The sequence below is a fragment of the Frieseomelitta varia genome, unplaced genomic scaffold, assembly GCF_011392965.1.
Source record: "Frieseomelitta varia isolate USP_RPSP 00005682 unplaced genomic scaffold, Fvar_1.2 scaffold_309, whole genome shotgun sequence".
Lineage (NCBI taxonomy): Eukaryota > Metazoa > Arthropoda > Insecta > Hymenoptera > Apidae > Frieseomelitta > Frieseomelitta varia.
This window is the reverse complement of record NW_025110045.1, coordinates 271,424-294,422: the sequence shown is the minus strand read 5'-3', so window position 1 is coordinate 294,422 and position 22,999 is coordinate 271,424.

Sequence of the window (22,999 nt, the reverse complement as noted above, 5' to 3'; positions counted from 1 at the left end):
GACCGAGAAGAATCACGGCAGAATCACGTCGAAGGATTCTCGAGGGTAGCGCCAGCTCTTTAGATATTAAGAAGAGGCCACAAGATCGGGGTGAATGTGACCCGTTGGCCGGCCCTTCAAACAGTCGATCCGAGCGGAATTTATGCGCGACCGCCCGACGAGATTGCGCTCTCCCTCTCTCTCTCTCTCTCTCTCTCTCTCTCTCACTCACTCACTCACTCACTCACTCACTTCATCCGCCCCCGATACTCGTATTCCTTTGGCCTCTCGGCGAACCCATTATGCGGGCCATGTACCGGCTTGTATGATTATTGTATTTCTGTCGGGCGCTCGTGCCCGGGATATCTCCGCTCTGGTTGTCTCTATCTCGTTGCACCGCCCCCGCTGTTCCTCTGTCCGCGGTGTCAGCGACGGGCTCGGCTCGAGAAATATCAGCGTGGTCGTCGTTCTTCGTCCAAACGCGGTCGGATCGTGAAAACGTGCGCTTAAGGCATCTCTGAGGTGGTTGATGGTTTTCTGTGGGAAGGAAACGTGGACATGGAGATGACGAGGGAGGGGGTTGTGACGGTGAGAGAAGTGATGGATGCGTGCTGCCAGTAAATCTGAGATTTCCAGCTGTGTAGCAAGTCGGGGGAATGAATTCGGATCGAGCGAGGGATCTACGAAGAATTTGGATGTTACTGATTGTAATCCCAATTTGGTTTACAAGTCGTACTCGTTATTCAATTATCTGCTTCCTTAGAAAGTCTGCTGCGAACACATTATTGCACGATTGCAAAGTCATCTACCTTTGGACGAGAGACTTCTTCGCTTGACACAAGACGAAAAAGATGTTTGCGGAGACAGTTCAATTAGTAAACTGAAATTGGCCTGGTCCAGTAATATAGATAGCAAAACTTTATTCCAAATTGTAAGTAAGTAGATTGTTGAGTGTTTGATGGAATTTTACGGACGATTTTAGTAGATCTTGTTAGAATTGTTGGAAGGAAAGACTATGGTAATTTGTATTATCGAATATACAGGGTGTCCATAAAGTCTCTTTATTCATAAACTCAATCTTAAAAAAAACTTGTTAACAGACTGCGGATTTTCATGCATTTATGGATTTATGCATTTATATGCATGAATATATCCAGATAGAAATAAATAATAATTATTTGTAAAAGAAACAATTTCCAATTTAGACTCTGTATTTCGATATTTAAATTCTGTACTTTCGATATTTAAAAATTATTTTAATATCGAAAGTACAGATATTTTCGATATTCAAAAATTTTATAATTTCAAAATTATATAAAAATTATAATGTAAATTAAAAATTATATTGTATTATATTATTTTCGATATTTAAAAATTTTAAAATTTTATAATTTGTAATTTAAAAATTCTATTGTAAATATTATAATTAATATAATTATAATAATTATTTATAATTGATTAATTATTATATTATAATCATATCATATTATTTTTTATAATTTAAAAATTCTATAAAATTCTGCCAACTGCAAAAGATTTTTTTCTCAAAAACGTTTATTCCAGTTTATCAATGTTCAGGTTGTCTATGCATGTTACTCAGTCTCAAATTAGATCGAAGTTAGACGTAAGTTAAAGGTAGGATCGCAGGTTAGGTTCCATTTAAGTTAGGTTCTGCTCTGGGTTCCCGGGGTTAGATACGAATTATTCCGTAAATGGTTAAGCTTGGATTCCACGGGAACCAAGTCTAACTCGAGCGTGCGTTAGGCTTCAATCGCATATTCGACAGAAATTAGAGAAATACCGGGGTCTGGATCAAACCGTTTGATCCAATTCTGGATTATTCGGCGGATTAATCGAAACACAATCGTTTGGTCTTACGATTAGGTATATCATTCGTAGTGTTATTTTTTTAAACGCCAATGATCATTTCTAATTCAGTGAAATGCAGTACACGTGACGTGCAGTAATTGTCGACAATTTGAATTTGTTATAATTTTGTCAAACGAAATCATACGACAGTCTACTCGTACTTGACTTCAGTTTGACGCTAGAACCACTCAAAGTGGTCAAACTGGTCAATTTATAATTTCTGTTAGGCAGTCAATTTATAGATTTCGTTGGATGTAGAACATCGTTTCGGCCGGTATACTTGCAACAGTGTTATTTTTATAGAAACTTCGACTTTTGGTAAAACGAGCAACCACAATAGAACAAGTGGCAAAGGACGCTCGTTTGTCCCAGTCACGTCGAAAGAAAAAAAGAAACGAACGTACAGGATGGAAACCAGTCGCAATTTTTAATGAAAACGCGACGCCCGGCGCGAAAACGTAAATTGAAGGCGAGGATTATCGCGTACAATTATCGAGTTTCATTCGAATTCTTAAGTACCGAACTGGGTAGTTAGCAACTGCATAGTTTTCCAAGTGAACTCACCGCGAACTCGCCGGAGTTGCAAAGTGGTTTGGCAACAAGTAGAACGCTCTCAGGTTTCGAGTCTTGCGAATCCTGATGCCTTCGAGTCGAACGGCGACAAATTGAAAACTTCCGAACGCGATTCCTCGGAATTTTATGCGCCCGACGCGAGCTGGCAACCCCCTCCGAGTTTCGATTTTCTTCTTTCAGATCCTTCGGATCTGAATTCTACTCGAACGCGCAGAAAACCTTCCAAAAATCGATAGCTAATGTAATTTGAAACTCTGGACTCGAACTCGTTGATTAATTAGCTCGAAACCTTAATTTTAACTAACTTGCACTTGCATCTTGATTGAAACTGTTAGAAGAAATCGACAATCTTCTGGAAAGATTTTTCAGAAAATTTTTTTAAAAGTGTCTTTTGATACTTTGACTATTGTACTTGAATCGTTGGCAGTTCTGGCGATACTAACGCGATTTAAGAATGATCGGCAATTCGGAGCCTTACTGCAGAACATTCGGTAAACGAGCTCAAAGCGACAAATATTTTATCCCCTCGGATTTTGGTTTTCCACCTATCGAGTCCACCTATCGCGTTCAAAGCTACTTTTATAAATGCCCCGATGAATTTTAAATCGCGTCATTCTTCGCTTTCCTACCACCGAGATCTTGTGAACAGTTTAATTTTAATTAACTTTAATTAATTGCGATCTATCTAACTCCATTGAACATACATTAATCGCTTGTTCCAAATACAAAGATAAAAGGAAACGACCACGACTTCATGAACTCAAAATGTTGCAAAAGGAAGATTCCGGGATAAAAGCCTTAGAATTTTTGAAAGATACAAGATTATACTATTACTGACCCTAAACACTTAATTATAAATAAATAAAATAAATATTTTTTAGCCTACGAAATACACAAGTCCGAGTAGAATTTTTTTTTGACACATTGAATGCCATTAGCAATCGAAGATTAGTAAAAACACATAATTCGAGTTAAAAATTTTCAATATTAGCTTCGTTACTAAAATGGCGCGAAGAAATTAATGCAGTATAAAGCATACAAAAGTTATTTTATTTATAATATGTGTATTCGCGCATATTGTGATATACATGTATCGTATAAAACACTGCAAACAAAGAAAAGGTAAATCAATACAGTCCTAACAATACGACGAATTTTTTGATACTGGTATTTTTGCTTCTGCCCTACCTAATTGTTTTGAATTTCATTGTTGCTCGATACTGGTTTTATTACCATTTCTTCTTTTTTTTTCCATTTCGTAGCGTAGTTTTCTCTATAGGCTTGCGCGTGAAGAAATGCAACCAATTTCACTATATAGTGAAAAATAAAATATAAAAAAATAGGTGAGAACCGAAGAAACGCATTTCAACGCCGTGAGGGTGAAAATAAACTCATTAACCTCTTGCGCTGGAATCGAGAACTTTCTGTCCCAAAATTGCAATATTCTCTCAGTTTTAAGTATATTCAAGGCGAAGCAAATAATAAATTTATTACTTCTCAATAATTTCTATCCAGTGACATCATACCAACGAGTTCAAAAGAATAAGAAAGCGCCGAATTATTGTATACGGTCGCTCGTTACGGTCCGCGATCGCGCTCATATTGCTTCAACTTGTCAGCTGCGGATAATATTTCAACACAATGCCTATTAATGTATAATAAAAAAAATTCAGCGTGGCATTCAACGTACTGATGAAGAAACTAGCCTGTTAATTTCAGAGGTGGGAGAGTAACAAGATGAGGCAAGTTCACACTCGTACCGTCGAAAGTTTACCGAAAGCTGACGCGTTTGGCGTCCATGGTCGTAGCCGGGTGGCCAGTTTCAGTCGAAAGCCACCCTCTCATTGTCCCAAGAATCGAAAGCAAGCCCTTCGGCCGCAAGCCGCGACAATGACGCGTTCTCTCGTTGATGGGCACGGGGGTGGACGGAGCCAGGGAGGTGAGGGGGTGCATGTACGCGTGCACTAATGGTACTAGGCGCAGCTTGAGGATGACATTAAGCAGCAAGTGCAGCCGAGTGTGCATTGTCATTCCCCGTTGAATGTCGTCGTCGTCGTCGTCGTGTTGGCTGGTGAACAGCAAAGCCGCGCGCGCTCTCTTCGCCTGCCAGCCAGCCAGGTATAGTCACCGAGATGCTTGCAGAATCTCCGGCTGGCATCCCCTTCTCTTCCTTCGTCCCTCCACCATCACTATAGCCGGCTAGGTGGCGCGCGAAGCGAGCAGCGCGATTTGTTTTGCCGTACAAACACGGCCGTCCATTAACCGTAATAACGTTTCGATGAATGTACGGCCGCGCCTCCCCTCCCCTCCCCTCCCTCACCGGGTTATTAGTTATGCATTTGCATAAACGTTTCCCGGCAATTATTATGTGCACGCGCAATTACGACACGCGCAGCGATGCCCGGGTCTATCAGAGCGGTTGTGTGTACGGGGGTAGTTTCTTTCTACTTTCAGGTGCTCTGGCGCGAATTTGAATTTGGCAACAGGGGGGAGGAAGGGGGGGGGGAGGATGTATCGCGATAATAGAAGCGAATGAATGAATACAGCGGCTGGAATGGGATTGCAAACTTGTCGCAGGAATTGCTTGAACTCGTTTCGAAAACTGAAAGCTTCTATTCTCGAGGCGCGTCGTTTGATTTTATTCTGATATCTGTTTTCATACATTCCGCGCAGCGGGTTGATGAACGGAGATGGCATTCTCCTCGAAAGTAAATGGTTGTAGCACGTGCAAGTGTCGGGAAATATTTTTTTTTTTAATCGAGTCTACAGTGAATTTGAAGCCTACTGTTCGCAACGATCTTTGAAAACTTGATGTACGATCTTTCTTTATTTCGAATTTCGAATTTGAATTTGGCAACAGGGGGGGGGGGACGTATCGCGATAATAGAAGCGAATGAATGAATACAGCGGCTGGGATCGGATTGCAAACTTGTCGCAGGAATTGCTTGAACTCGTTTCGAAAACTGAAAGCTTCTATTCTCGAGGCGCGTCGTTTGATTTTATTCTGATATCTGTTTTCATACATTCCGCGCAGCGGGTTGATGAACGGAGATGGCATTCTCCTCGAAAGTAAATGGTTGTAGCACGTGCAAGTGTGGGGAAATATTTTTTTTTTTAATCGAGTCTACAGTGAATTTGAAGCCTACTGTTCGCAACGATCTTTGAAACCTTGATGTACGATCTTTCTTTATTTCGAATTTCGAATATCAGACTCATGCGATGAAAATCATATAGAAGATTCTAAGGGGTCGTTGCTTCAGCCATTATTGCAGTAGATTCAGTCGTGAAAAAGATCTTACATGTTGCGAGAAGAAACGTGTTTTTACGAAAGTAGAGGTTACGAGTTTTATAAAACGATTCCAAGTTTGCTACTGTACAAACTCACTCAGACAGTTTCAACGTTCAATGGCTGTCACTCGCGCGTGTATTTCATATTTTACCGCGACTCGGACGATCGCGAGTCGCCGAGCGTTCACCTCGAGGAAGAACGTCCTGCCGCGGCAGAAACGAGCGGAAACAGCGGAATGAACGGGAATGGAGAACGAGCGGAGAGAAATCAATCGACGATTACCCCTCGAGATAGCCGGCCCGTATTCCGCGTCGCTGTTTATTAAACATTCCGATTGGCGTGTATCAACGTTTATTCGCAAATACTCCGCGCGGAAATTGAATCAGCGGAAGCGGCTCTGGCGGTCTGGCGACGGAAAACTGTCGGCTGAAAGCGTTCCTGCTCGATTTTCACGTTCGCAGCGTTCGCAACAGCTCGACGAAAGATGAGCCGAGGTGTTTCGATCATCCGAGTTACGTCGTCGTTTTCTTGCACCGTGACCATTGAAACTTTCGTTTAATTGCGCTGCAAGCGCAACGTGTAACTCCACTCCTCCTTTGCCTCTTCTGTTTCGTTTATCTCTCTCTCTCTCTCTTTCTCTCTCTCTTTCTTTTCATTCGGTTCTTTTTAATCCCGGCATCGATACCGAGGACGCGGTTTCGCACCCTCTGTCCCTTTAGAACGCGCGATACATTTATTTAGACGCGTCTCGAGCGAGAAACACTCGCGAACAGGGGTCGAACATAATGTCGGGGCGCGAGGGAAGGAATCCCTGCCCGCGATAATTATCGCGGACTCCGACGTTTCTATAGAGCGGCTTCGGTTTCTTTGAAATCAGCCCCCGACCGCGAGCGCGTCAATTTCCACTGAATTTCTACACCGAATTCCGCGACTTTATTAGAAGACACACGTTCAGGGACAAATAACGGCGGAGATCCGTCTGGCTGGCTGTGATAACGAGTCCCGATACGAGGGTGGCACCGTTGAAAAATTTGCCAGAGAGAAATAGAGATGAGACGATGGCGAGGTAGTGCACGCTCGTTGCGTTCATTGGGAAGCTAACGTTTACTTTGTTTGGTATTTATTGTTTATATGGTATTTTTACTTGTTATTTGTATTATAAATCGTATACAATCGTGATTTGTAATGATCGTTTGCAATATGATATTGTTTAATATTGCAATATAATTCAATATAATATGACATAATATTATATTGCATTATAAATCGTATAATCATCAGATTTTTACGTAACGTAATATTAAATTTCAATAATTTATAATCGTCATAAAATACGATTGTATAACAAGATACTGTGATATGACCATCATAAAAAATGATACATTTTAAAACTAATTAGAGTAACTAAAAAGTTATTTTAATTAATTAATGCTTGTAAATTTTCAACCTCAAAAAAGCGAAAAATTAAATCACACGATTTGTTTACTTCTATCAGTTTATTTGGTATAGAATTAGAAATATACGAAATGTTTAAAACAGTCATTTATAAATGTCATTAGACAGAAATCCATGTGATATGCAAAAGTAGTATACAAAATACTCAAATTGCAATGCTCTACATAATAATTAGCAAATAAGACGTTCTTCTATTCTTCCAAGTCGCTTTCTCTAAATTTTATTCGAAAGAATACGAAGAATACTTGCACGAAAATCCGCATCCAAATATGCTCGTCGCATTATTCTCATTACTCAATTGATGAAATTGATACAGATGACGGCGAGTAAAAATTTATTTTGAGATAAACGTCAAAAAAAAAAAAAGAGAATGTTTGCATATAAAATTTTTATATTTCTTCGTTGTTCTTCATTGACGAACGTGATCGAATGTAACTTCCGTAATGTTGAAACCACCTTGAAAAACCAACGAGATCGTTATTGAATCGTTTCCACGGAGAGACCCGAGCGTATAGTTTTCTCGGTTAAAAATGTTCCGTGGCTGCCTTTATCGATCTGAATTCCAAAAGACCGTCGATTATTCAACGGTGGGAGGAGGAAATCTTAGATTATAATCCTCCGTTTGTATTTCGAGAATGTATTTCGTGCTTCCGTGCCACTCCGTGGCTAGTATCGTTCGTCTCCCCCGCCTCCCCCCTCTATCGATTACAATCCACGGCATTCTTTCTCCGTTTCTTTCTCACTCGCGCATCTCGCGCGTATCTTTGTCCATACCACCCCTCTGTTTCGTGAAAAGCGTCGCTTTTACATTTTTCTCGTTGATTCGAAGCTTTCGCGGATTATCTGGCAGAGCGCCATCCGGAATCGCACATTGTTGATAATTCTTTCCCGCTCGCTTCGGGATTTCCTTTGTGAAAAAAGAAAAAATGCCTGTCCTTCGGAGTTACGAACGATCACCGAGCATTGACATTCGTGGAAAATTAAACTTCGATGCGTTTCGATGATAATTTCAGTCGAGACTCGATTTCAAAAAAGAGATTTCTTGCCGATCGCGGTAATTATTTATTTTATTCCTCGTTATTCTGAGATCAATGCGAATTTTCAATTCTCAGCGCTAGCTTTCCGCCTGCTAATTGATATTAATCGGATGACGCCGATCAGGTTCGAATTTACATATTAATTTTGACCAGAATTGGGCAGTAATCAATTATGTACTTTGCAGTCATTTCTGTAATTAGTTACTAAATAGTAATCAGAGTAATCGTCAATCATTTAATCGATTAATCATTGTTGAAATAAATCGGTAATCTTGATTAGTTTTTCTAGTTAATTAATTGATAATTTCTAAATCATAAGTGATTATTTTATTACGATCTGTAACGTATTGTTTTTTTACATTGCCATAACACGTTCAAGTATAATAAAACGCTATTGTTAAACCGTTTGAGTAATAATCCAGCTAGTAAACCAAAACTAAAGAAAATATTTGCTGCGTAATAATATCTCTTTTTGTTGAATTTAGAATAATTTGTTAAAGTTTATAATTCTCCGATTTATTTTTGGTATAAGTACGAGTGAGTATCATAACGAAGAATTTGAAAAAAATTTTGATCATTCGGTAAGTTTTTTGTTGTTAAAGTTTATCTTTAGATACGGAAGATCACTCGAAGATGATCTAATATGAGGCTATCGTTTCTTTTATTTTATATTGTCAGTCGCCGTTATCATCGATTGTTAATACTCCTGATAAAAAAAAAATTGAATTTATCGTTCTAAGAAGCTCGTGTGAATTTTGCTTTCCGCTTCAAATTTAAATCATCCGCATAAAAAAAACAATTCAGCGTGAAATTAGAAACGAAATTGTAAAAGTATTGTCAAAAGTATTGTTCTAAAAATATAATATAAAAATAATATAACAAAATTAATACAAATACAAAAATAATACAACAAAATTAATACAAAATATAAATATAATACAAAAATAATATAACAAAATTAATTGTCAAACAATTGGAACAATTACTGTATACTGTACACGTGAAACAAACATTTTGAAACAATTTTAATTTTGTAAACAATGTAAATCGAAAGGAAACTGCTGAAGACAGGAGAGAATTGAAAGAAATAGAGCCACTGAAAATAAGAAGGTGGAATTGTCGGAGACTAATAAGCTTCTATGATTGTTCTGCGAACAATTTGGGATTAAACCCGAGAGAGGAGCGAGAAATAGATGGAAATAAGTTTAATAGCGTTGGTATATTGCCATTATATCGGACACAAAGAAGCACGGCCTTCTCTTTCCTTTTTGCAGCTGTCATTTACGAGCAAATTCCCGACTAACGATAACGCGAGCCACCCGTATAGCTGGAGACTGGGAGTTAATACGTTTGTCTATGACAGAGAACGATCCTGAATTTGAATCTCTCCAGAGCAGAGAATCTCTTTGTCTCTGCTCACCCGCGTACATTGTAACGTCGCTATCAAGCCTCTGCAAGTAGCGAGATTCCTAATATTTCTCGGCGAAACAAATTTCTTTTTAATTCTTAGATGGATTGCTATTATCGAGTTTCCAGGTATCATGATTAAAAAATCTAGAGCATCCTTGTTATTTTAACTTCAAACGTCTTGAGACATTTCTTGTATTTTGCATAGATAATAAAGAGAATTTTTAAATCCGAATTTTTTTGATAGAAGGATTAATTGCCATTCGATATGTTCGAGTTTCTGAAAGTCGTGATTTGAGCATCGTTATTATTTTATCTTCATCGTCTTGAGATATTTTTTATATGTAATTTTCAGCATTTAACGTGCATAATAAAATTCTGAAAACTTAATTTTATTATGTAATTGATTAATAATATATCAATACTTCAGTAATTCTTTGTTGTATGAAATATATAATTTTTTTTTTTAATATGTTTATATTCTTCAGTCATATAAAATTTTTACGAAACGAAGACTAAATAAATTGAAATATGTCAGCAATATTTACAAGTTCGTTGATTATGAAATTAAAATTGACGGATGACGGAGAATTGTATTTTATTAAAATGCTATAGAATTGCATAATAAATAAATTATAATGTTTAAGTTAATAATTCTCAGATAAATAAGCCTTAAGAAAAATTTTATTCAGATAGTCTTACAATAAAATCGCAAGGAAATTTCAAAATGAGAATGATAGAGATTTTCGAGGAAAACAAATGAATTGAAGCCAACAAACAGAATTTTTAAATACGTTGGAGGGAGAAATAAACGTAACAAAAATCCAATACAAATCGAATAAAAATTCATTACAAAAAATTGATTAAACGATCTCTCTTCTCTGTGAAACTAGAATCACTATGTTCGCGGAATAAATAGATTAAAATGATCAAACAAAATTTCGGAAGTAAATTGAATGGAATAAATAAAATTTTGTATGTAGTAGAAATTCGTTATATGCTTATATAAGCTTGATGAAAAATTCATTACAAAAATCCGACTAAACCATCTTTCTCGCCTGAAAAATTAAATCAACCCTATTCGAGAGGTAAATAGGTAAATTAAGTGAAATAAACGGAGTTTCCTAAAAGCGTTAAATTGATTGAACGTTAAACATCAATTGAATGAACGTTCATTAGAAATATTTTTAAAAAACGATCCCTCTCTCAGTCGCAGAAATTACCATATTTAGTGATCATATAAATTAAAATGAACAAACCAGATTGTTTAAAATGAAATACGACGAACTGGATTTTTTACAGAACCGATGTAAAAATTCGACGCGGACTAAAGAACAATTTTTTATAAATGTACTGATAAAACATTTTTTTATAAAACATTTTCGTAAACGTATTAGCAAAAAAAAATCTAATATTGGTATTATTAAAGAAATGTAAAAGCATTCTAGTTAATCGAAGGATCTTTGTTTGATCTTATTTATAATGTTTTCAGAGGAAATAAATTCAACTGAACAAAAGGAATCTTTAAGTAAATTAAACGGTGTAAAGAATTTTCTGCGAACGGTGTGAAAATTTAATTTTTCAATAAATATATTAATAAAAGCAATAACATTCGAAAGTATTTATTTATTATTATACTAATACTATTGATATTAATTTAAAATTATTGAAAACGAAATTAAACAATTTTTACGAGTATACTAAAATAGTAATACTTCTAAAGAGAACGTGTATTGATATCACTAAAAATATAAGTATTTGATAACGAAACTAAATAACTTTTATAATTATAATGATAAATAACACTTGAATGAACGTACTTATATCAATACTAATATTAATACTAATAATACCAATATAGACTATTAATACTAACATTAATCAAAAACAAAACTAAATAATTACGGACTTATTAATTAACGTGAAAATTCAATGAAAACGTTAGACAAACGTTATTATACCAATATTATACAAAATTACCAAAATTATAAGCACCTCGTAATTTTATATAAATTTAAAGTATTGTCGAAACGAAATGATTCGTCGTCCCAAAATTTTTCCATCGCGCCTATATTTTATTTTTTGCGAAAGGGAAGTTTGTAGCAACAAATAGAGAACGTGCAACTATAGAGGACGGTATTCGTATCGCGAAATATTTCATCGGCGTGACATCAACAAACCGCAGGTAGCCGAATGGCTGGCATTCATCGCAGAGGGGGAGTTGCCCCTCGCCTGAAGTAATCTCGAACGCGAAACATTTAGTCGATCGCGACGCGTTCTAAGTGACGGACAAGCGATATTCTATTTTGCCGATATTGGCGTCAATCGAGAACATTTCGGTTCAAACGACGCAAAACAACAGCCCGGCCGATCTGCTGCCAATACGATGAATATTTTCAACGTGTGTTCGAACGCAACACGAAGCAAATGCTAAATGAAGAGAATAGAGATCGCTAGGTAAGCGAATTGATTGTTAAATGTTATATAACATTGATATACAATATTAACTGACCTTTCGTACTTTGCGTGTTGTCTCGATGCTTTTGTATAAACTGAATAGTTGTGGTTAGAAGGTTAGAAAATTGAAGGTTAGGAAGAACGAAGGTTAGAAAATTGAAGGTTAGGAAGAACGGAGGTTAGAAAATTGAAGGTTAGGAAGCACGAAGGTTCGGAAAACAGAGGGTTAGAAAGTGGAAGATTAGGAAGAACGAAGATTAGAAGATTAAAGGTTAGGAAGAACGAAGGTTAGAAAATAAAAGGTTAGGAAGAACGAAGATTAGAAAATTGTGGAAGGTTAAATCCAGTGTATTTTGAAGAAGGTTATATCTATTATACAGTGAAAAGTATACATTGCATAATGCGTATTGATACATATTATTTTTCAATGAAGCGTTTTCTTATCAAGCTTTAGGTTACAATTTTGTAGTATTAAATTTAATATGGTATACTACTTATATAATATTACTATATATTACTATTACTATTATACACTATATATTATATGTTACTATTACTATTATATTACTACATAATATATACTTATATTGCTCTCTCTCTCTCTCTCTCTCTCTATATATATATATATATATATATATATATACTATTATACACTATTATATGTAATACAATATATTATAATTAGGGGTGTGCGAGAACCCGAAAATATAGGGAACCCAATGTTCCGAGTCGGGAAGAGGTCGAGTTCCTGAAACTTTCGAGATTCCCGAAGGAATCGGGTTTCCCGAAAATTTCGAGAATACGAATCGTTTCTCGAACTACAATACTGTATAGCAGCCTACAAAATATGTAAATACACAGTTTCAATATCTTCTGCCAGTGAAGTTATTGGAAACACGGATTCTAAGAATCTCGTGACCTGATGTATACAAACGTGTGACTGCCTGCTTAGTACTTGGATATTATGTACGCTGTTGAGCAGTATCGCTGAGAAATTCGGGAAGCTCAGACGTATATTTCAAAATCTGTGCGAATTTAATAAAGATTAAAAATCTTTAAAAAAAAATGTCGAGTGATAGTGAGAGTAAAGTTGTGGTAGCAGGAAGTAGTGCAGAAGATATCATGCAAAGGAAGAAGGTAAAGAGAAGCTCTGTTTCGGAACATTTTCAAGAAAAAGATGATACAGAGACGGAATGCACGCATTGTCACTGTGAATTTAAAACTAACTATACAAATACTACTGGTTTATTACGCCATTTGAAGCATATGCATCCAAACATTAGTATATGTACTAGAAAAGAAACTGAATCGATATAAAATTTGTCGCATCTACAAAATGCGCGAAAGATTGTTAAACCAAAAGATATAACAGAAGAAATTGCTCGAATGATGGTTCTAGATCTGCAATCTTTCGATACAGTTGAAGGCGTGGGCTTTAACGAATTATTTCATTTTGTTTCCAATCCTTTTCCAAATCCCAACTCTTTTGGGAATCCCGATAAATTCGAGAATCTCAAAATTTTCGGGTACTTGTCCATTTCGTGTTCCCGACCCGATTTTTCGGGTTCTCGTACACCTCTAGTATTAATACTTGGAGTTGATTAAATGTATGAATACTATAATAAATACAATAGTATACTAATATTGTAACTACTGTACATTGAATATTTCCTTAATTTTATTGTCAATTCGAAATATTAATATAATATTACAAATTTAATTTTCTTTGCTTCGATAGATCTTTGAATAAATTTCTAAAAAAAAAAAAAAGAACGCAATTTGAAACAGATTTGGATACATTTTTCCATGAACTATCTATACATATAGTATCACAGTGCCTTGATAATTCTTGCTTATAGATCTCTTTTCTTGCACAATAAATATTTCCGTATTTTTATTAAAACTTTTGATAGCATTTGATGAATGAATTTGGAGCACACTGTGTTCTTAATGTTTGAACGCTAAAATGCGGGCCACTCTGTAGGCAAATGAATGTTTACACGCGCTCACGTGAATTCAATGAAAACTACCCCTTCGGCAGAACGTATTAACAGTTATCCAAAATTACGGCGCATAGCATAATACATACATACGTCTTTAGCAGCAAGAAATCATGAGGCAAAATTCGAGGCACACCTCAGATCTCCTTATATGCGTATGTATATATATATATATGTGTGTGTGTGTTTATGCATCGCACATATAAACTCGTATCTTGTTTCATTTCTTGATCAAACGACCTGCTGACAAAGACAACGCAGGAGGGCGCAACGAAACGAAACGAAACGAAACGAAATGAAATGAAACGACGACGCGAGTGGAGCTCTTACGCGACTTGCACGGCCGCGTGGTTGACAGTTGGCGAGGCTAGGGTAAACGTTCGACGCCGGATGTTATTCAATTTCGCATTCATTACGCGGAAAACAAGGACGCTGCTTCTCGCGATCGCTTCGGGCGTTGCTGGTTCGTTAAAGCGTTCTCGCTCGCTGATTCGTACATCTCTCTCACCGCGTTTGCGCGCCCCTGCTCTCGCCTGTATTCGTTCGACCACATCGTACGTACGTACGTATACCAAATCTCGCATACCCGGTGTCCCGTGCGACTTGATCCAGCTTTGCAAGCTTGTGAGAAAGAGGGAAGTTGATGCTGAAATTTGGGTGGAAATTGGAAATGGCAGAAGATATAGTGGAGACGGATAAAAGAAACGGAAAATTGAAGACTGGAGGGATGGGAATTACAGAAATTTATATGGCGACTTGCTTATGGTTAAAAATGTGCACAAATCCGATATGAAAGTATCTCAGAATTCGAGAATTCTCGCGAAATTCTCAGGATTGACGAAAGAGTCAGGATTCCCGAGATTTTTGGGATTCTTGAGTGTTATAAAATTGTCAAGAATAGAATAGAAATATAAATATGTGATAAATGTAATATTTTTGTGTAGAGAAGCCGCAGTTTTTCAACATATTCTGACAGCAATCCCAAAATTCTCTGAAATTCGTATAATCTATTTTCGGGAACCCGATCCGATCCCAAAATAAATTTTCAACCCAACTCAATATTTTTTTTTTTATACATTCATATAATTTACAGTGAACGATATATTATACTCATCGAATATCCTTTATGTAATAAAAATTTTATCTACGCCACAAAAGTTTCGGTATGTAAAATACACACGTGTTCTAATATCATACTGATTCGCTTGGAGTATTTTAATTCTATAAATTTTACGTAGAAGATAAATATATTGTGAAATACGTGCATTCCAGTAAATTGTATTTTAGTAAAATTAAATTGTGAAAATGGATATTATACGTGAACATATATCATAGTCGAAAAATATGAATCAGTAGCACAATATTAAGTCAAATATGAAATGCCAAGTATACTCAAACTTCTGGCCAATACTATATACTCAAAAAGTTTCTTTAACTCGAACAACCTGTCTTTAATCATTAACACGTGAAAAATATTCTAAATATAAATCAATACAATTTAAATGACAATAAAAAACATATTACAAATTAATTAATTACAAAATTATTTCACTAATTGTGCCATTAGTTAATTAAAATTATAAATTAATTTTTCTTTCTCAGCAGTTACAAAGAAATCTAGTTGTTCTCCAAATCTAATTTAAGCTGTCCCATATATTTATCTAATCGAATCTAAGGTATGTTAAATGTCACAGACCTTGTCGCAATACTTTCGCGAGCCGATACTCTGACTTTTCATAGTCACTGGTACAGCTTGCAGTCAGTCGAGTCTTACGAAACACCTTGTATAGGCGAAACGCATACACACGCGTTGCCGATGGAGTACGATGAAAAGCGTGGACGCGAAGACAACGACGGAAGAAGGGGAGAAACGCAGGCGAGTCGCGGCGGTTCAAACAAACACGAATCGCGCGAACGATGCGCGTGCTAATATTGATGTTTGCGTGCGCAAACACAAGCCCGCTGACGTTATTCGAGGCGGAGCGGATGCGTTCTCAAACACGTTCGAACACGGGGGACACGTATGAGGGTGGACAAGTTGAATATGGGCTAGGGGATAGTTTGAGTAATAGTTTTCGGGGTTTGAGTTCGAGGGTGGAACGGAATTTTGAAGGAAGGGATCGTTTTGCGGATGTAGAGGGCTCGAGAAGATCTGCTGACATGAAACCGGCAAATAATTAAGTATCCTAGGCATGTGGTTGGATGGTGAAGAATAATCGCGAAGATTTTTTAGCTGCTTCTTCCTCTGGCTTGATATGGTTGTTTCATACAGCGACGTGTGATGTGTTTTTTTTAGAATAGAATGGTTACTTTATTTGAGTCAAATATTTCGAATGAGAAATTCAAAGTGACTTGTGACAGTGACATTTCACAACGTACGCAATGAACTTTAATTCTCGAAAGAAGTTAATTACGAGAAGAAAAATACATAAATTCTGTTCTAGATTTTGCTGAATTAAACAAACTTTTAATTTTGCTTAATGAAGTTGGACGAGTTACGAGTTTCAAGCTACCAGTAACTGCAATTAGTAATAAATTCTCCGTAATAAATTTGATAACAGAGTGAATCAAATCCTAAATGATTGAATTTTAATACCTGTTTCACGTAAATTTTAAAAATTATACGCGTCAATAATTCTCTAAAAATTCCCCAAGGTACCATCCATACCATTTCCACTCGATCCTAGTTTAGAATCTCGCGTCTCGCCAGAGGTATACACTTGTCGCGAATTTATTTGGAAGCATAAAAATGTAAAACGCCGGTCGGACTCGTTGTCAGAGGGGAACGGCGTTGAATTAAAGATATATTCCATCAGCTAGCATTTCAATTACTACCTCGGAGTCAAGTCAACGTGTTCAAAATACAATGTCTGGGTAAACAATGCCCTATTGAAAACGCCAACAGATATATATATATATATATATATACACATTTTTCTTCGATGGTGAAACAAGATCGTATATGTACACGCTCAGACAAGCAACGATCAATCTCCTTAAGAACCGCGTGAAACACGTGACACGATACTCGATACAGAGCGACAGTAGTTGAACGAATAGCGTGAAATGCAACGAGCACGATGATAATGATACCATCGACGTGACGCAAATAGTCCTCATTCAGTTGCAAAAATGGGCCGAGTTTCGCGAGTAAATGTAAAAGGATTGCAATGAGTATTTTTTCGAAAATTTTTTTTTTTTTCTTCTCTCTTCTGGATTTACATAGCTCCGTATCGCTGGACAAAATGGGAGATACTAGAATGGGAGTATGAAATATGTAGGAAAAACTTCGGCGAGTTTAAATCTAGGGATCTTGTATCTTTCAGATATTCTTAAATGATTTTGATTTTGATTTTTTTCTTAGACTTGTTTCTCTCCTTTTTTTTTTAAATTGGGCCTCGTATCGTTGCAGGGGTAGAGAATATTTTTGCATCGTTGGAAGAATTGGCAAAATTGGACGAATTCAAATTTAGAGAGATGCATCTTTTAGATATTTTTAAATTGGGCTTCATATTGTTGGAAATATTTTGTGTCGTTGGAAAAATTGGGGAATTTAAATTTGGAGATGTATCATTTCGACATTGACAGTATCTTCTTAGTGTTAGATAGATAAGAATATTTTATATTGTTAAATTGGAAAATCTTGGCGAATTTAAATGTAAGAATTTCTGTATTCCAAAATCGAGCATTATATCGCTGGAAAAATAGTAAACGTTTCATTTTTCATTCGAGAAATTGAAAATGTACATTTTGGTGAATTTATATGGATTTAGGAATGAATTTTAGATGGATTTAGAAAAATTATTGGTTCTGTTGGAACATTTGTCGATTGTGAATTAATAGTTTGCATTTGAGAATTTACGTTCGTTAAATATTTATCGTAGTTATTACATATTTTATATAGGAAAAGGATCGTTATGTGTGACTATAAAATATATATTTACATTTCCACGTATAATTTTTGATATTTCATATTTATTGTATCGTTTGATACGCACTTTATCTTCCATTTTTCATTTTGTTTTTACACTCTTTATTGTGTCAGTTTTCATAAAACGAACGATGCAATGAATAAACATAGCATTAAAAACGTAGGATAAAAAGGAACGCATAAATTTGATCGATAAATTTTTCACGAAACGTATCGAAACGTCAGTAATTGTGCCATTAACTACGCCGCAGATACTTTTATTTATCAACCTCTTCAAGAACGAATTTATTAAGCCCAGAAAATTGTTGTTTTGAAGTACTTTTGAAGTTTGCGTTTATCACGTTTCATTAGGATAATTCTGGCATTGTACTTATTAAAATCGAAGAAACTTTAATACATGCTTTAATACGTGCCGTGAATCAAACTAAATTGCATCGTTTCTGAATTTTTCTGGATTTTACCGTTATTTATTCAATTTCGTTGTTAATTCAGAATTATCGTTCCGTCGTTCTCGCAGATCTCGTCAGAATACTAAATTAAATTTTGCTTCAAATTATTCTTCTAAATGGAATTCTGAACCGTACCGTTATTGATTGAATTTTATTATTAATTCGAAATTATTGCTTCTTCATTTTCATAGGCTTCTGCCCGAAGCATTAAATTAATTTTTCATTTCGAACTGTTTCTTCAAATTCTACATATTCAATCGATAATACCGTATTGAATGAAAACGTAACATATCGATTTTTTTTAACTGTTTTCTAATTTATATCATTCTGAAGCATGAAGCCTCTACTTTGACAATTCCAAGTTTGTTACCCTCAGAAATATTTTTACAGTGGGTAGAAAAGTAAGGATACCTTTACACTCGAAAATAATAGAAATTCAAACGTCTTTGAAAATATAGAAAAATATTTTTCATAACTTGATACACTGTGATCTCGAAGATTGAAATTTCCCCTTCAGAATGAAAGGAAAACCTCAAAGCTTGTTATACGATTCTCTTCACCGTTCTATTAAACTTCGAGTACGAGAATTAACCTTCTCGCTATCATGGACGAGATATCTCCCTTCATATAACATCGTAACATGTTTCTACATTGTCACCGACGAGTTATCTTGCTCTTGCGCCAGTGGCGAGATGTCGGTTAAACATCGAGATGTTAGAGTTTCCTGAATTTTTGTCGTTCGGGAATTCAATAAGACATCGAAAAAGAATCGTACAACAAGCTTCAAGAGATCGTTGCGAAGAGAAAAAATTTCATTCCTCGAGAGGGGATCGTGAAGGATCCAGCGACGAAAACAATTTTTCAACGTTTTCAGAGAACGTTCGAATTTTTACAACTTTCGCGAAGAAGTGTCAAAGAAAAAGAATTTTATTTACCTTCACCTACTGTTAAGTACTGTTAAGTACACACACACACATACACGAGTTCTTTAGAGTGCGACATTTTTTTTAATAAATTCAGCTTCACTCGATTCTTCACGAAGAAACTACGAACGCCTAAAAATCTGTAAAAAATAAATTCTGTTCTTGTCACGAGAAAGAGCGAAAGAGAAAAAAAAACTCTTTCGAAAATTGAAAATCAGAGAGAAATTCTGAAAACTAAACGGCGTGAACGATGGAGGTTGAACGCCAGTCGGAAATCTGAGCTTTCCCGAGCTTTGACGTATTGCCAAAAGTAGATCCTTTCGTTTTACTTGTAATTTTACTTTTTTCACAAGAGTGCGAAGTTTCATCGGTCTTTTTCTTTTTCGTTTTCAGAGGAGAATCGTGAACGTATGGCGGTTCCTAAGCTTGGCGAACGGGAAACGATCGATCAGCAGAGGGGCGAGGGGGTTTGCCAGGTTCCGGAGGCGGTTGGCCGTAGTTTCGCTTCGGGTGACGTGCGATCCGGGGCCAACACGCTCGAGGTAAGGATAAAGCAATTAGCGCTTAACTGCAACTTTTCGCCCCTTATTTCGCCCCGGCGGTGCGGGTTGCGCAACGCGAGAATTACGGAACATGCGTCGAATATTTCGTAACGCGTTAAGCCGGCGAGAACTCTGGAGAGAATTTTATCACGTGGCCCCTCGGCTTCCTCGGACCTCGTAGGGCAAAAAGGGGAAGCGGATCCTCCAACGTTTATTGGGTTACTTTAACGAGAATCAACGCGTTTCATCTGGATGAAGAGCGAACTGGCGGCTCCTGTGTGGGACGAAGGGGTGATGGCATAGAGAGGAAGGAGCGAAAAGTAATTAGGACTTAGGTGTATCTTATTTCTGTTTTTTTTTTTTTTTTTCTGTCCGCGCTAATGGGACGGGTGATTTAGGCCACGTTTTTCTTTTTTTTTTTTTTTCTCTCCCCTCGAGGAGAGAGAGCGAGCTACATTTTCGTCCGACGTTGCGACTCTTTCGTTGGAATATCGTTACGTGGGATGGTGAAAGAAGAAAAAAAGAGAGGAAAAAATAAAAACGGCAGGGAAAGAAGTAATAGGGGAATTTCGTTCACGAGCGGCGGGAAAGAATGTGCTCGTGTTGGATTGCCTTCGCTTGGAAATTACTCGTGTTCTAAACGAGGATGGAGGAGGTGGAGAAAATTTTACTTTCTGCGGAGGGACGTGAAAGTATAACGTCGAGTTACGTTATGCCAACAGCGAGCCTCCGCGAATGGAATGGCTTTTAGTTTATATGGTGTTATATTTAAAACACTCGCCGGCGACGTTTTACCACGTAGTGATCAATGTAGTTGCCAAGTTGAAAGCAATTACTTCATTTAGGAATTTCTATTTATTAGACGAAAATTATGTAATTGGAAATTTTCTCACTTTCCCCGAAAAGTGAGAAAATTTAGAACGCTTAGAGCTGGAGTATAATGATACGTTTGAAACACCAACCTGCAATAATTATAGTGCAANTTATTATTATTATTATTATTATTATTATTATTATTATTATTATTATTATTATTATTATTATTATTATTATTATTATTATTACTACTACTATTACTAAGAAACTTGTACGAAACGAATGAAGTTGTTGGAAATTTTATATGGCACAGAAATTCAAAAACTTCGAAGATTCAGTATCAAAATTTATTATCTAAATTTCGAACAACGAATTCTATTATCTAAATTTTCGAAAAATTCACGAACCCCCGTTGTCCTTGCGTGGAATGAATTCTTCGTATCGTCGTCGTCGGACAATGTCAATTTGGTTTACAGCTAAAAGTACAATGTCAGCTATATTTCAGACACTGACCTATACTACTTACAATCCGACTTAATTACAATTCGTACAATTCGCACAATTACCAAACGAACCTCGGCAAAAATATTCATTCGGAAATCTAAATCTATTATCTAAATAACGAAATCTGATATCTAAATTCACTTCGTTCGTTCCTTACGTGGAACAAACGCTGTGAGTAAATTCTTCGTATCGTCGTCCAGCCGGATGCCCGATCAGGTTCACTCTATTTCAAGCCCGACGTTTCGAGAAAACAGCGAAATTGCCGTCATAAATGGACACGGAAGCAATCAACCGGTATACACTGATTCCCCGAGTAACGCGATATGCAATCTCGAATACTAGATATTGTTATCTATCGATTCGATGATCGCGTTCCGTTGTTACGTTGCACGGCGCAGCGTCCCTCCTCCCTCTATCCCGCCCTTCCCCGATTTCAACCTGCTATCGAATCGTTTATATATTTTCCGCAAGGGCCGTCCGCGCTTTTTATCCGGCGATAGTCGTTAATATTCCGATCGAAAAAGTGTTTAAGCACGCTGCGCGCCGAGCTTTAATAGCGTCGCTCAACCAGCGCGTATAAAAGTTGAGGTAATATCGACGATGGAATAAATTTAATTCCCCGGTTTCATCGGTGGCTGTGATCGATTCCCCGCGATTTCATCTTGCGTCATTATCGCGATGCCGATGTTTCCTTTCGATGTAAATATTTCGGGCGATTCACGTCCGCGAATGGCTTCCACGATCATTTGACAGAAAATCGCGTCCAGCGATTCCATCGGTTCGCCGTCCGATTAATAATCCGATTGATAAGACACAAACTTTTTTTCTGACTTTTTCGGCAACGTGGTGACGATTTCATTGCGAAAGAAGTGATCCACGCGTGTTCTTTAATTTATCATCGAATGACATACTTTTGGTCAGGCGAGTAGAGTTAGCTTTCTATCTTTAATTAACGCGTAAATTAAAAATAAAGGCAGCGAATATTGATGTTTTTTAGTGTTGAATATAACCGAGAACATTCAGACAAGGTGTGACAATTCCTCTCTATAAATATAATCCGGAAATGAATTCTCCTTCGAGATGAATTTTCATCACGTGATTTCATAATTTAATAAAGTTTAATTTAATCCTTTTTCGTACAGAAGACGATGTACGATACACGTTTGTGTCTTAACAAAGGAGTTAAAGGAGAATTTTTCAACGTTTAACAGCTAACAATTAAAAACAAATAGGAATCGTTTTTTGTTTATATTGGGCTAAGCGTTAATTCGCTTGTATAATAAGAAATTTTACTTGCTGATCCGTGCCGTGAGTGTGTATGTGCATTAAATTAACGATCGAAGAAATAGCTAGTCTCTGTTTGCACATTTATGTCGTGCAATATCCGACGCGCTTAAAGGAAATCCGGTACGCATTACACTGATTTGCTTGATTAAATATCCGTCGGTTAACAAGCCAATGGCGCGGCTGTAAATCATGCTAACACCCGCAGATTCATTCGATTAATTGCTTAATCCCGCTCACATATTTAAATTCGTGTTCGATGAATGGGACGTTTTTTTACTTCTCTGGCGATCATTATAGTTTTCAATCTGTTATACACGTTGTTAGCAACTGGTCAGGTTAATTTTTTTCATAGGAGCAACAAATATTTAATCAGATAATTATTTATTACTAATCTCACATGATGTATATATAATAATGTTAAATAACAGTAAATAGTAATGCTATAGATAGTAAACTTTGCTGTTACTAAATTTACATATTA